The 11,487-nt window shown below is 32.9% G+C and overlaps 1 non-coding gene across 1 annotated transcript; it reads right to left on the bottom strand.

The window, feature by feature from the left end:
* Nucleotides 1-279: 279 nt before the first annotated feature.
* On the bottom strand, nt 280-382 carry LOC130965046 (small nucleolar RNA R71). Its single transcript, XR_009081104.1, has one exon. It is a non-coding gene; the product is annotated as a small nucleolar RNA R71 (small nucleolar RNA).
* Between the last annotated feature and the right edge of the window lie 11,105 nt (nt 383-11,487).

Raw genomic sequence — 11,487 nt, 5'->3', positions numbered from 1 at the left:
TTGAAACCCCAGCTCATAACTCTTGTGCAAAACAACTATTCTTATGGAGGTAGTGCCCAGGAAGATCCAAATGAGCATCTCACTAAATTCCAAAGGATATGTGACACGGTTAAGTCTAATGGTATTCATCTTGACACCTATAGATTGTTACTGTTTCCATTTTCTTTGAGGGATAAAGCATCAAAATGGTTGGAATCATTCCCAAAAAAAATCTTGACAACATGGAAAGATGTAATGAACAGATTCTTGACAAGGTTCTACCCTCCACAAAAGGTCAACAGGTTGAGAACTAAAGTGCAGACGTTCAGACAACTAGATGGTGAGACCATTTATGAAGCCTGGGAGAGATTCAAAGATCTGACTAGGAAATGCCCCCTGACATGTTTAATGAGTGGGTGCAACTTCATATCTTCTATGAAGGGCTGAATTGTGAATCAAAGAAGGCTGTGGACCACTCATCTGGAGGTTCTCTTAACAAGAAAAAGACCATTGAAAAAGACTGTGGCTGACAATGAGTATTTTTATGCATCAGATAGGAACAACAACAGGGGAGTCTTGGAATTGAATCAAATGGATGCAATCCTGGCCCAAAACAAGATGATCACCAAGCAACTTGCTGAATTGACCAAGCAAATAGAGAAGAATCAGGCTGCAGCTATCCACACTCAACCCTCACCTCAAAAGGAATTGGAAATTGAAGAAAGAGTTAACTGGGAGGGAGCTAATTACCTTGGAAATTCATCCAGGCAAACCAATTATCCTTACTCCAAAACCTATAACTCTGGTTGGAGAAATCACCCAAACTTTGGGTAGGGAAACCAACAAAACCAAGGCCAAGACCACAGACCACACAATCCTACCCAGTATAACCACTCCACTCACCAAAATTCCAATCAAAGACCCTACCATACACACAAAATACCTACTCACAGCCACCATACCAAAGCCACAACAACAACTCTTCATGTCCCAATTTCAACCAAAATTCATGACAGAAGGATGAAAGAATGGCCAGGATGGAAGCAATGCTTGCAAACCTCTGCCAAGAAGTTGAAAAGATAAAGAAATTCAAGGATAAAGAGAGAGTGAACATGAGCAGTAGAGGAGTGGCTCTTAAGAATCTCGAGTCGCAGGTGGGACACCTATCTCGACAATTCCCCAAATCCACTGATAGCTTCCCAAGTGACACTGAGAAGAATCCAAGAGGAGGAACACAAAAAGCGATATGGGAAGAATGCAAGGCAGTAAGCCTAGCAAGTGAGGAGGTTAGGGAAGAAGAGATTGAGCAAAAGATCGATGCTACCTAAAATAGAGAATCAAAGGAGAAAGAACCACAGCAAAGGTCTTGTAATATGGATTCTTTTGGCCCACCATCTTCAAAGATGCACGAGAGCTAGTGAAGAACTGCAATGAATGTCAACGGGCTGGAAATTTGCCCAAGAAAAATGAGATGCCACAACAATTCATTTTGGAACTTGAGCTGTTTGATGTATGGGGGATTGATTTCATGGGGCCATTCCCAACCTCATACTCAAACAATTACATTTTGGTGGCAGTGGATTATGTATCAAAATGGGTGGAGGCCATTGCAACCCCTACAAATGACAATAAGGTGGTTCTGAACTTTCTTAGAAAGAATATCTTCAATAGGTTTGGAGTTCCCAGAGCACTCATCAGTGATGGAGGAAGCCATTTTTGCAATAGACCACTAGAGATCCTCCTCCTGAGATATGGAGTGAAGCAAAAGATTGCCACACCCTATCATCCCCAAACAAGTGGCCAGACAGAAGTATCAAACAGAGAGCTAAAAAGAATTCTGGAAAAGACAGTGGGAGCTTCAAGAAAAGATTGGTCAAAGAAGCTTGATGATGCTCTTTGGGCATACATGACAGCCTTTAAAACACCAAGTGGCATGTCTCCATATCAATTGGTGTATGATAAGGCTTGTCACCTGCCATTAGAGCTCGAACACAAGGCTTTCTGGGCTCTCAAGTTGTTGAATCTTGATAGTAAGGCTGCTGGTGAAAGGAGGCTCTTGCAACTGCAAGAATTAGAAGAATTTAGATTCCAAGCCTATGAAAATGCCAAAGTATATAAAGAAAAAGCAAAGGAAAAACATGACCTCAAGATTGCACCAAGAAGCTTTGAAGAAGGACAGAAAGTGTTACTCTACAACTCCCGCCTGAAACTTTTCCCTGGGAAATTGAGATCAAGGTGGTCAGGCCCTTTTCTTGTCACTAAGGTTTCTCCTGATGGACATATAGAAATTATGGAAGAAAATTCACAGGAGACCTTCATTGTTAATGGACAAAGACTCAACCACTATTTGGGTGACATAAAGGAAAGGCCTAAGACCAAGTACAGACTCGACTGAAAAGGTTGATCGTCAAGCTAGTGACTTTAAAAGAGCGCTTGTTGGGAGGCAACCCAACCAAAGGTAATTCTCTTTTCATAAGCTTTTCAATAAGAGAGTAAAGAGATTTCTCTGCATTGCTAGGAGCTAAGTTTGGTGTGGTACACTAAAGAAATTTAAGAGTGAATGTGCAATTCTAAGTTTGGTGTTCAACATGAAGTTCAGTAAGAACACATTTCACCCTCATCATAAATAGTTATCAGCTCCAAACAATCAGAGAAATCACTTAAGAGTTGTTTGTTTTCTAGTTTTTAGTCAGTTATCTAGCTCAGAGTGTTCTATGGTTCATAGTTACTGTCTTAAATAAAAAAGTGCTTGATGGTTTCTGCATGTATTCAATCTGCTGCATTAGGCAAGGAACTAAGTTTGGTATTCACACACCAAATTAAGTTTAGGAATTCACAAGCATACATGCATGCTAACTGTGTTTCAAGTGCTTTGGGGACAAGCAACTTCCAATAATTTTGCAGGAATTCAATCAATCTCTTGGGAAAACGATGCACCATCATCTAAGGAGACAAAGAAGGATGCAAAAGCTATGGAGGATAATGACAAAGGGAGAGCTGGAAGGCACCACCAAGAGGTTGTATTATTACTTAATTCCATCTGCTTTGGAATGTTTAAATTGGAAGTCTGAATGTGCCCATCTTGATGGTAGCTTTTAGTTGTTTGCATCCTGTGTGCTTAATTTTTGCAATAAGTATGCTAGCCTAAGTGTGTGTGCTTTCATTTTCACCTGCCTGAATGCTTGTCTTGTCCCATGAGTCTTTTCAATTTCAATAAAAGAAATATTTGAACAAGAAGTGGAGAAGTTACTTGTTAGCAAGCAGTAGAATAACAGTCCGTGGTGGTATATATGTTTGATTGTGTAGTAGCTCACTTATAATGAATAAAGAATAGATTGTTCTCTTTTTAAGTGAAAATTAGCATGCTGTCTATGAATCTTAGCAAATAAAGGTCCTTGGTTGAAAGAGAAACAAACAAAAAGAAAGAAAAGAAAAGTCAAAAATGGCAGCAAAAACAAAAGAAAGAAAAGAATAAGGTTGGACACCAATAGCTTGAATCTTAGGACATATGCCTGTGGTGTCTTTGTACTAGGATCTGCTTGGATGATTAGGTTCTATGGAGTTCTTTAACACTTGGTAACTTGGGGTAACTAACCCGGGATTATCAACCAAAAGTCCATTATCAAGAGCAACCTAGTTACAAGACATTTAGTAACCCAAAGAGGTGCTGTGCATCAATGTTCTAAGAAGAAATGTGAGCCAAGTGTTTGTAATGAATAATGTGTTGAGCACAAATAAGTTGAGAAGTTGCTACACACATGACACTGAGCTAAAGCTTAAAGGAAAAGAAAATGAAAAAAAATAATTACCAAGGATAAGTAAATAATAAAGAGGTCATAGCAGTGTGTTAATTGATGCTTGAAGGAGACATTCTATGCCTAAAGATCAATAAGAAGTGAGCTGTTGCATTTTCTGCATGAAACCCTATCGACTAGGAAATAATGCTTTGCTGATATGAATATTCCCTTCTATTTCATGCTTTCTTCCTAATAATTCAGTACTTGCTTAGGGACAAGCAAGATTTAAGTTTGGTGTTGTGATTCCAAGGCATCTTAGCCTAGTTTCACTAGCCTTTTTCTTTGTTTTTGATAGGTTTTATGCACTTTCTTGAGTGATAAGTAAGCCATTAGGGTAGAAATTCATGTATGCCTATATTCATTCAACCATGAGTAATTTAATGCAATTTCATGATGATTTATGCTATGATTACTTGTATGCTAAGAATGATAAGAAGTCTCATGATTTTAGCAAAGCTTTGATGCATTCATTGGTTGATGATAGGTGAAGGAAAGCATGGAGGAAGGTTGAAGAAGGAGCATGGAAAGGATGAAGAGGAAGCAAGGTTGGTGGCCAAGTTTGACTACCAACGTTGCCTCAAACGTTGGAAGAGAAACAGAGCACTTCTCTGTAACATGGCTGATGCTCATGTTGGAGGTGGCGTTGGGGGTCCAATGTTAACCCCAACGTTGTGAGAAAATGATTAATTCTGGGACTGAAAGATTTTTGAGTGGCGCGTACGTGTCCTTGACGCGTATGCGTGAAAAAGCAATTTTTGACATCCGCGCGGAAGTGTGCAGCACGCGTATGCGTAAATGAGCTATTTTGACCCATTTGCGCGGAAGCGCACGGTACGCGTACGCACCAAAACCGAACGTTGGGGGTCCAATGTTGCATCAATGTCTCAAGTGATGCAAATTTAAAATAATGTTGGGGAATGTTTAAAATTGGATTTTTAATTTCTTTCACAACAGTTGTGAGTAAAAAATTTGCTTTCATTATACTTTTAATTGGTCTATACAAATCATTTGCATATTCTATTTTCAAATTTTTTATAGTATAGACTTTTCCTTCATGTAACAAATGTTTGAATTTGTTCATCATATTTTTCTTCACAATTACATGAAGAGATGTTTCAGTGTTAGTAAATTATAGTTAATAATTAGTTTTAAAAAATTGATTACATTTATTTTTTTTAGTTATTAGAAAAGGAACAATGAATTTAATGATATTAAAATACAATTATATATAAAGTATTATAAAATAATATAAAAAGTATAAAAAGCAAAAATAATTAAAATATTTTTTTCGTAAATTCAATTTAAAAATACGATAAAGATGTTTATTTTGTACATTTTTATCTAATATAATCATTTTTATCTTATAGACGAACAACGCAAACTTTGATAAACCAGTTGTCTGTTTGTTTGATGATATTGTTCAAAGAATAATGCTCCATTGAGTAAGTTTGATTGTAGTTCGGAAATAAATTTCTTGTGCTAAATTTTATATTATTTGAAGGAATAGTGATAAGAGACTTATATAAGTAGTTCAAACAGTATGGAATTTAAATATTTGTAACGTAAAATTTATTATGATTAATAATATTATTATGACATTTGTAATATGGATGTTTATTACATTTAATGAGTTATTTATAGAAATTAATAAATTAATTATTGGGGTTATAATAAATATAGGGATATAGATTCAATGTTTTTGTAGGTTATAAATTTGGTTAGACACTATTAATTTCTAATTATTGTCATTGGTAATTTTGCACCCTAATTTGCATATATTTCTATTACTTGTATATATATATTTTGCTGATTTGAAAATAATAATTGATTTGACAAAAATTGAGTGGTTGCTTCTAAAATTTTATCAAGTAACCAATGTTGCTGATATAACATTAGTAGAAAAAAAAAAGATGTTTTAAAAGTAATATGGATAAAGTTATCCATTTATTTTTATATATTAAGAATAAATGTCATTACCATATACCTCTCATTCCTCGTATATTTTTCATAAAAAATATTTAACATTTTATACCAAATTTGATATTTTATTTTATTCTGCATGAATGATAAAAAAATAAAATATTATCAAATTAAGGATTTAAGAACATGTACATGACAAATTAACAACATAATGATTGAACATATATTAAAATCAATGACAACTTTAACAATGGCAAACATTTAGAATGGTTTTAAATTTAATATTTGAGAGTGAAACTTCTCTTATTACTAGTATTAATTTTACCTGCATTAAAGTCTTTACTTTATTAATGAAAAAAAAAAAAAGTTATAAACTTTACAGAATTCATAAATAAACAAGAAAAGAAAAACAATTTTGATTTACAAATTAAGATAAACAACTTCACTGAATTTCGAAGTGATTACAAGTACAAGAAAATCCCATAAAAATTTGGAATACAAGTTACACGAATAGAAAGGAATAAACTTGAATAAAAATAAAATTAAGCAGAAAGAATTTTGTAGAAAATTAAAAAATATAGAATTAAAATTAACATAAAAAGACAAAAGCATATAGTGATGATGATAAGATGAATAATTGGTAATACTAAGAAAACAAAAAAGCCAATAGCTAGAAGTTGCTTTATTTAATATTTATTAATTATTACAGTAATTAATAAATATTAAATAAGATAAATTTTGGTTAATTTTGACTAAATTTTTTTTGTTAACAAATATTTTTGATGAAAAATATACGAGGAATGAGGGCCATATGATAATGACATCTATTTTTAATATACAAAAATAAATAGATAAGTTTACTCACGTTACTTTTAAAACATCTTATCATAAATACTAAACAAGGCAACAATTAATAAATATTAAATAAGACAAATTTTAACTAGTTTTTTGTCTCCTTTACATTACCAATTTTTTATCTTATCATCATCACTATACAATTTTATCTTTTTATGTTCATTTTAATTCTGTATTTTTTCAATTTTGTGCAAAGTTCTTTCTGTTTAGTTTTATTTTTATTCAAGTTTGTTCCGTTCTGTTCTTGTAACTTGTATTCCAAATTTCTATGGAATTTTCTTGTACTTGTAAGCACTTCGAAATTCAGTGAAGCTGTTTATCTTAATTTGCAAATCAAAGTTATTTTCCTTTCCTTGTTTATTTATGGATTTTGCAAAGTTTGTAGCTTCTTCTTTTTCATTGATAAAATAAAGACTTTGATGCATGTAAAACTGGTACTCGCAAGAGGAATATGTTTTGCTTTCAGATATTAAATTTAAAACCATTCTAGATGTTTGCAATTGTTAAAGTTGTCATTGGTTTCAATATATGTTCAATCATTTATGTTGTTATTTGTCATGTACATGTTTTTGAATCCTTAATTTGATCATATTTTATTTTCCATGATGCATGTAGAAAAATTATATTTCCCTGTTATCATGCTTCAACAAGAGTTAGTAAATGAATAATTTTATATTTACATGGTTATAAGTCTTGTGGGAGTGGACTATATTTTACTGCTTAACATCATATCATGTTCTTCGTTGGAGAGTTTCAAGAAAATATTTTACCAATATATCCGTAGTGCATATAATAGGATAGATTATGTTATAGGCTGTTATGCAAAAGAAAAATAATACTTGAACTTCAAATGAGTGTCTATGTAAAACTAACTTTAAGGTTCTGAAAATCGAACCCATCATTAGTACGCAGATTACTATCTATCTAACAAAATTTTGGAAACTATCTTATTTTAGCATAAATATGTGGCTATCAAGAATTTAAAATGCTAACATATAAGTTTGTTAAGATCATATCATATCAAGTATAAATGGTAGATTAAGCTTCCTGATTCAGTTATGGAATCCCAAGAAGCAAGTAGTTTTGCCTTAACCATCAGTTTTTTCAGTCTTTTTAGTTGTTGAAGCTGGAGTGAGAGCTTCTGCTTGCATCTCTAGGAATATGTTGTATATCCGGAATGTACTTTATGATCCTTCTCCCTGTTGAAATTGAAATTCACAATAAGGTATCAGAAAGCAAGATTTTGTAGTCATTGTTGGTTTCTGACTTAGAAAACAAAAAGGGACCATAAAAACAGAGGCACACACTCTTTTCTTGTGCTTGGTATCTCTGATGGAGTTTCTTCTGAGATTTCAAGTTTCTTATCCAAGTTTTTAGCATCTTCTGCCGATGCCTGTGGAAAGAAAATGACACATGGCTTTATGTAACAATAAAATTCCGTTTTCTGTTTCGCTTCTTATATAAAGAAAAAGACACAGTTATGTTCTTACTTGGCATTTTAGAGCAGAATTTGACCTATCATGAGCTTTCTTCTTGTCATTCTTTTTCTGAGTCTTGATGTCATTCTCAAGTGAATTTGTTTTCTCATTTGGTTCCTTCAATGCAGACTTTTGGCGCTTTATGATAGGGAATGGCTCTGATAACTCTTGCCTCAGTGGCAACTCCACTTTCTCTTGTTTTCTGTTGTTGTTGTGGGTTTCCTCTGCCTTCCATGAATCATATCAACACCACTGCTGTTGTGTGAAGGTATAAAATCTCTTGGATTGTTTGCAATGATGATTTGTTGTTGCTTTCTTTTTCAGAGTTTGTCGTGGCGGATTGATGCTGATCCTTCATTGGTAGGTTGTTGCACTTCCATTTTATTCTTCTCTTCTGTTGTTGGAATCCTTCTTTTCTTGCTTTCATGAGGCTTTTCAGTTTCGTTGCTAACTTTAGGATCTGTTTTTGCATAAAGAGAAGCACACAACTTTGTTAATGGATTTCAATTCAAGCAGAATGGAGGGAAACCAATACTCTTAGGATTGTTGACTCACTTCCATCTTCATCTAGTTCCTCAAAAAACTTCAACCAGGAAAGAAAGTGGATCGTCACACCATCAGGAGAATAATAAGAACAAAAAATAGAATTTTATTGTTTTCGGCTTAATGCTGACAAGCTTAAATAATTGTGCAGATTTACGTACTGTTAGAAGTTCTGATGGAGGCATGGTACACACTAGAGCTCCTTCATCCATTGGAGGAATAGGCAATGCATTTTCATCCAAAAGGGTGGAAGATTCAGGGCATTCACTACTCCTTTCTGTGTAAATTTGTTAAACATGGTAATCTAGCTAGTATCTAATGCAATTTAAGTGAGCTACTATTAATACCACTAACCTGAAAGTGCAGCATAATCAGCATCACAGTCCTTTATAATCCTCTTAAATATGCTGCAATGATATTTTATCAGATATAGTTTCATTTGAAAGAAGCTACATTTCAACTATACTAAGAAAATCTTAGATAAGTCTTCATGTAAGTCCTAATCATAGTTATCATTTATCAAAACTCAGATAATAAGGTTGCAAGGACAAAAGTGACATGACTCATACTTAGTAGTCTTCCTTGCTGCTTCAGTAACCTTCCTTGACCAGTGATATTGAAGAACATTCACTGTAGGTCTAATATTTGTAGCATGAAGAACACAAATTTTGAGAAATATAATGCTTTTTTATGAAGAAGGGAATGAAGTGAGAGATAAATGAAGTCATTATCTATTGCCATCATTGTTGGATATGAAAATTTAGTATTAAGTGCTTCATAATCTGTTAAAAAAACTATTTAGTAGTATTGAATTGGAATTACTTGTAGAAATTTGTGCAATTATAAAAGCTAAATCTATGCATGCTTACATGAATCTCTCCAACTGATTGAACAATCAATGACAGCACCCTTAACAAATTTACTATCTCTGTCTCTGTCTGTCAAAACAAAATTCATTCAAAATTTAGGACAAATTTATGATTGAAAGTAGACAAGTTTTTTAGAAGAACACTTCAAATTGTGATCCTTGCATATACTATCTCATTGCAAAGTTTCATCTAAAAAGATTCTAGTACTACCTCAGTTATGTTTGTGTGGTTTTTGAAATGTATCACACAACTAAAAAGGGATAACTGAAAATAGAGAAAAGGAGTTTACTACTTACGAAAATTGTATAAATTTGGGTGTACTAAAATCTTATTTTCATTTTCTGTTTTTTATTTTTCGTGTCATCCATTACACAAAATTTGCAAAAAATAATGAGAAGGAAAAAAAGAATTTTTATTGTTATACTTTTTAGTAGAATTTGAACGTAGAATATACAAAAAATAAAATCAGACACAAAACCCATTTTGAGCATAGCAATTTTTATTGATCTCAGTACAATAATTTATAATCACTAACCTCTTTGTGATGGTTGTAAAGTCTCTCTTTAATCTCCAAAATATGCCTAATATTATGGTACTCATCCTCAATCCTATTACCCAATTCCTCAGTTTCCTCAATGGTGTAGTTGCTAGTACTTTTGTCAAATCCAATTACCTTTGTATCCCCAACCTTATCATTATTATTCCCTCCATCACGAAGCTTATTACTATTAGCACATTCAATTTTGTCACCCTCAACATTATTATTTGAGTAATGGTAAGTTTAACAGACTTGAAGAACATAATAAAGTTTCTCCATAATCTTACTCCTTTGGTGCCTGAACATTTTGGGATAATCTAAAGCAGCCACATCAATTGCATTGTGGATTACATCAAAGATGCTACATTCTGCATCTTCAAAATATTTCTTCCACTCTTGATGGCTATCAGAATTTATGGGGACTAAACAAATTTAAATCTTTTCCAAGAAATAAATAAAAAAAATTCACCTTAGGGGGATTCTGCTTCTGGGGTACTACAGATTGACACAGACATATAGATCAAAATCTACCACTGATATAATCCAAGGCATAACAATGCGATAAGAAAACTACGATTGGGAAAATAGAGTTCACCATTTGGTGATTTTCATCAGATAATGCTCTTTTGTTATGTCTGGAGTGGATTCTGTGCTATTAATGACATTAAAGAGTTTTTCAATTCATAGACACATAGCATTCATTAATTGTTGCGACAATTAATGCTAAATAAGGTAAGTTCTGGCTGTTTTTAGTGTGGCCTAAGGATAATATGGGAAAGATGTTTTTGAAGCATTTGAAGCTACATTTTCCATCCAATGACTCTATTCGTTCTAATTTCTAAGAGTGATCCTTTGTTCTGTATGTTTCCAAAATAAATATCACACTCTTGAAAAGGCTTCAAAGTTCAAACATAACACTCGTGCGAGGGAACTAATTTTTGTCATAAACAAAGTTTCATGCATTAAATATTTAGTGACTTCTATTTATTGTAATACTCTTTTTAAAATTCTTGATAAGGTTATTCTGCTAGCCCCTCTCAGTAATTATCTTTTTAGCCTTTGCTTTCTTTTTAAAAGTCAGCTTGCTTATTATTATTACTGGTGCATTAATATTAATCCACAATTTTATAAATTAAATATGAATAATAATAAATTTTATTTTAGTTAAAATGATAAACATGTTACACTAAAACTAAAAGATTATGGGTTCAACTCTTGGTGTTAAATTTGTTTTATTTTATATGATAAAGGGTATTAAAAAAAATTGTGCTCTAAATCCCCTCCAATCCTTATTATTTATGTGATAGATTATTATTAGGGTAAAAAACCATATTAAGCCAAATGAGTCAAAAAATAACGTAAATACGCCAAAGCAAAAATCGTTTCAGCAATAAGCCAGAAGCTATTTTTATATAATTCGAACCAACTTGGTTCGAACTCCATTTCTACATAATTCGAACCAGCTTGGTTCGAATTATATACAAACACATACACACACATAATTCGAA

The sequence above is a fragment of the Arachis stenosperma genome, chromosome 2, assembly GCF_014773155.1.
Source record: "Arachis stenosperma cultivar V10309 chromosome 2, arast.V10309.gnm1.PFL2, whole genome shotgun sequence".
In the NCBI taxonomy this organism is placed as follows: Eukaryota; Viridiplantae; Streptophyta; class Magnoliopsida; order Fabales; family Fabaceae; genus Arachis; species Arachis stenosperma.
The sequence above is the reverse complement of the archived record's forward strand: the minus strand, read 5'-3'. Positions and strand labels throughout refer to the sequence as shown.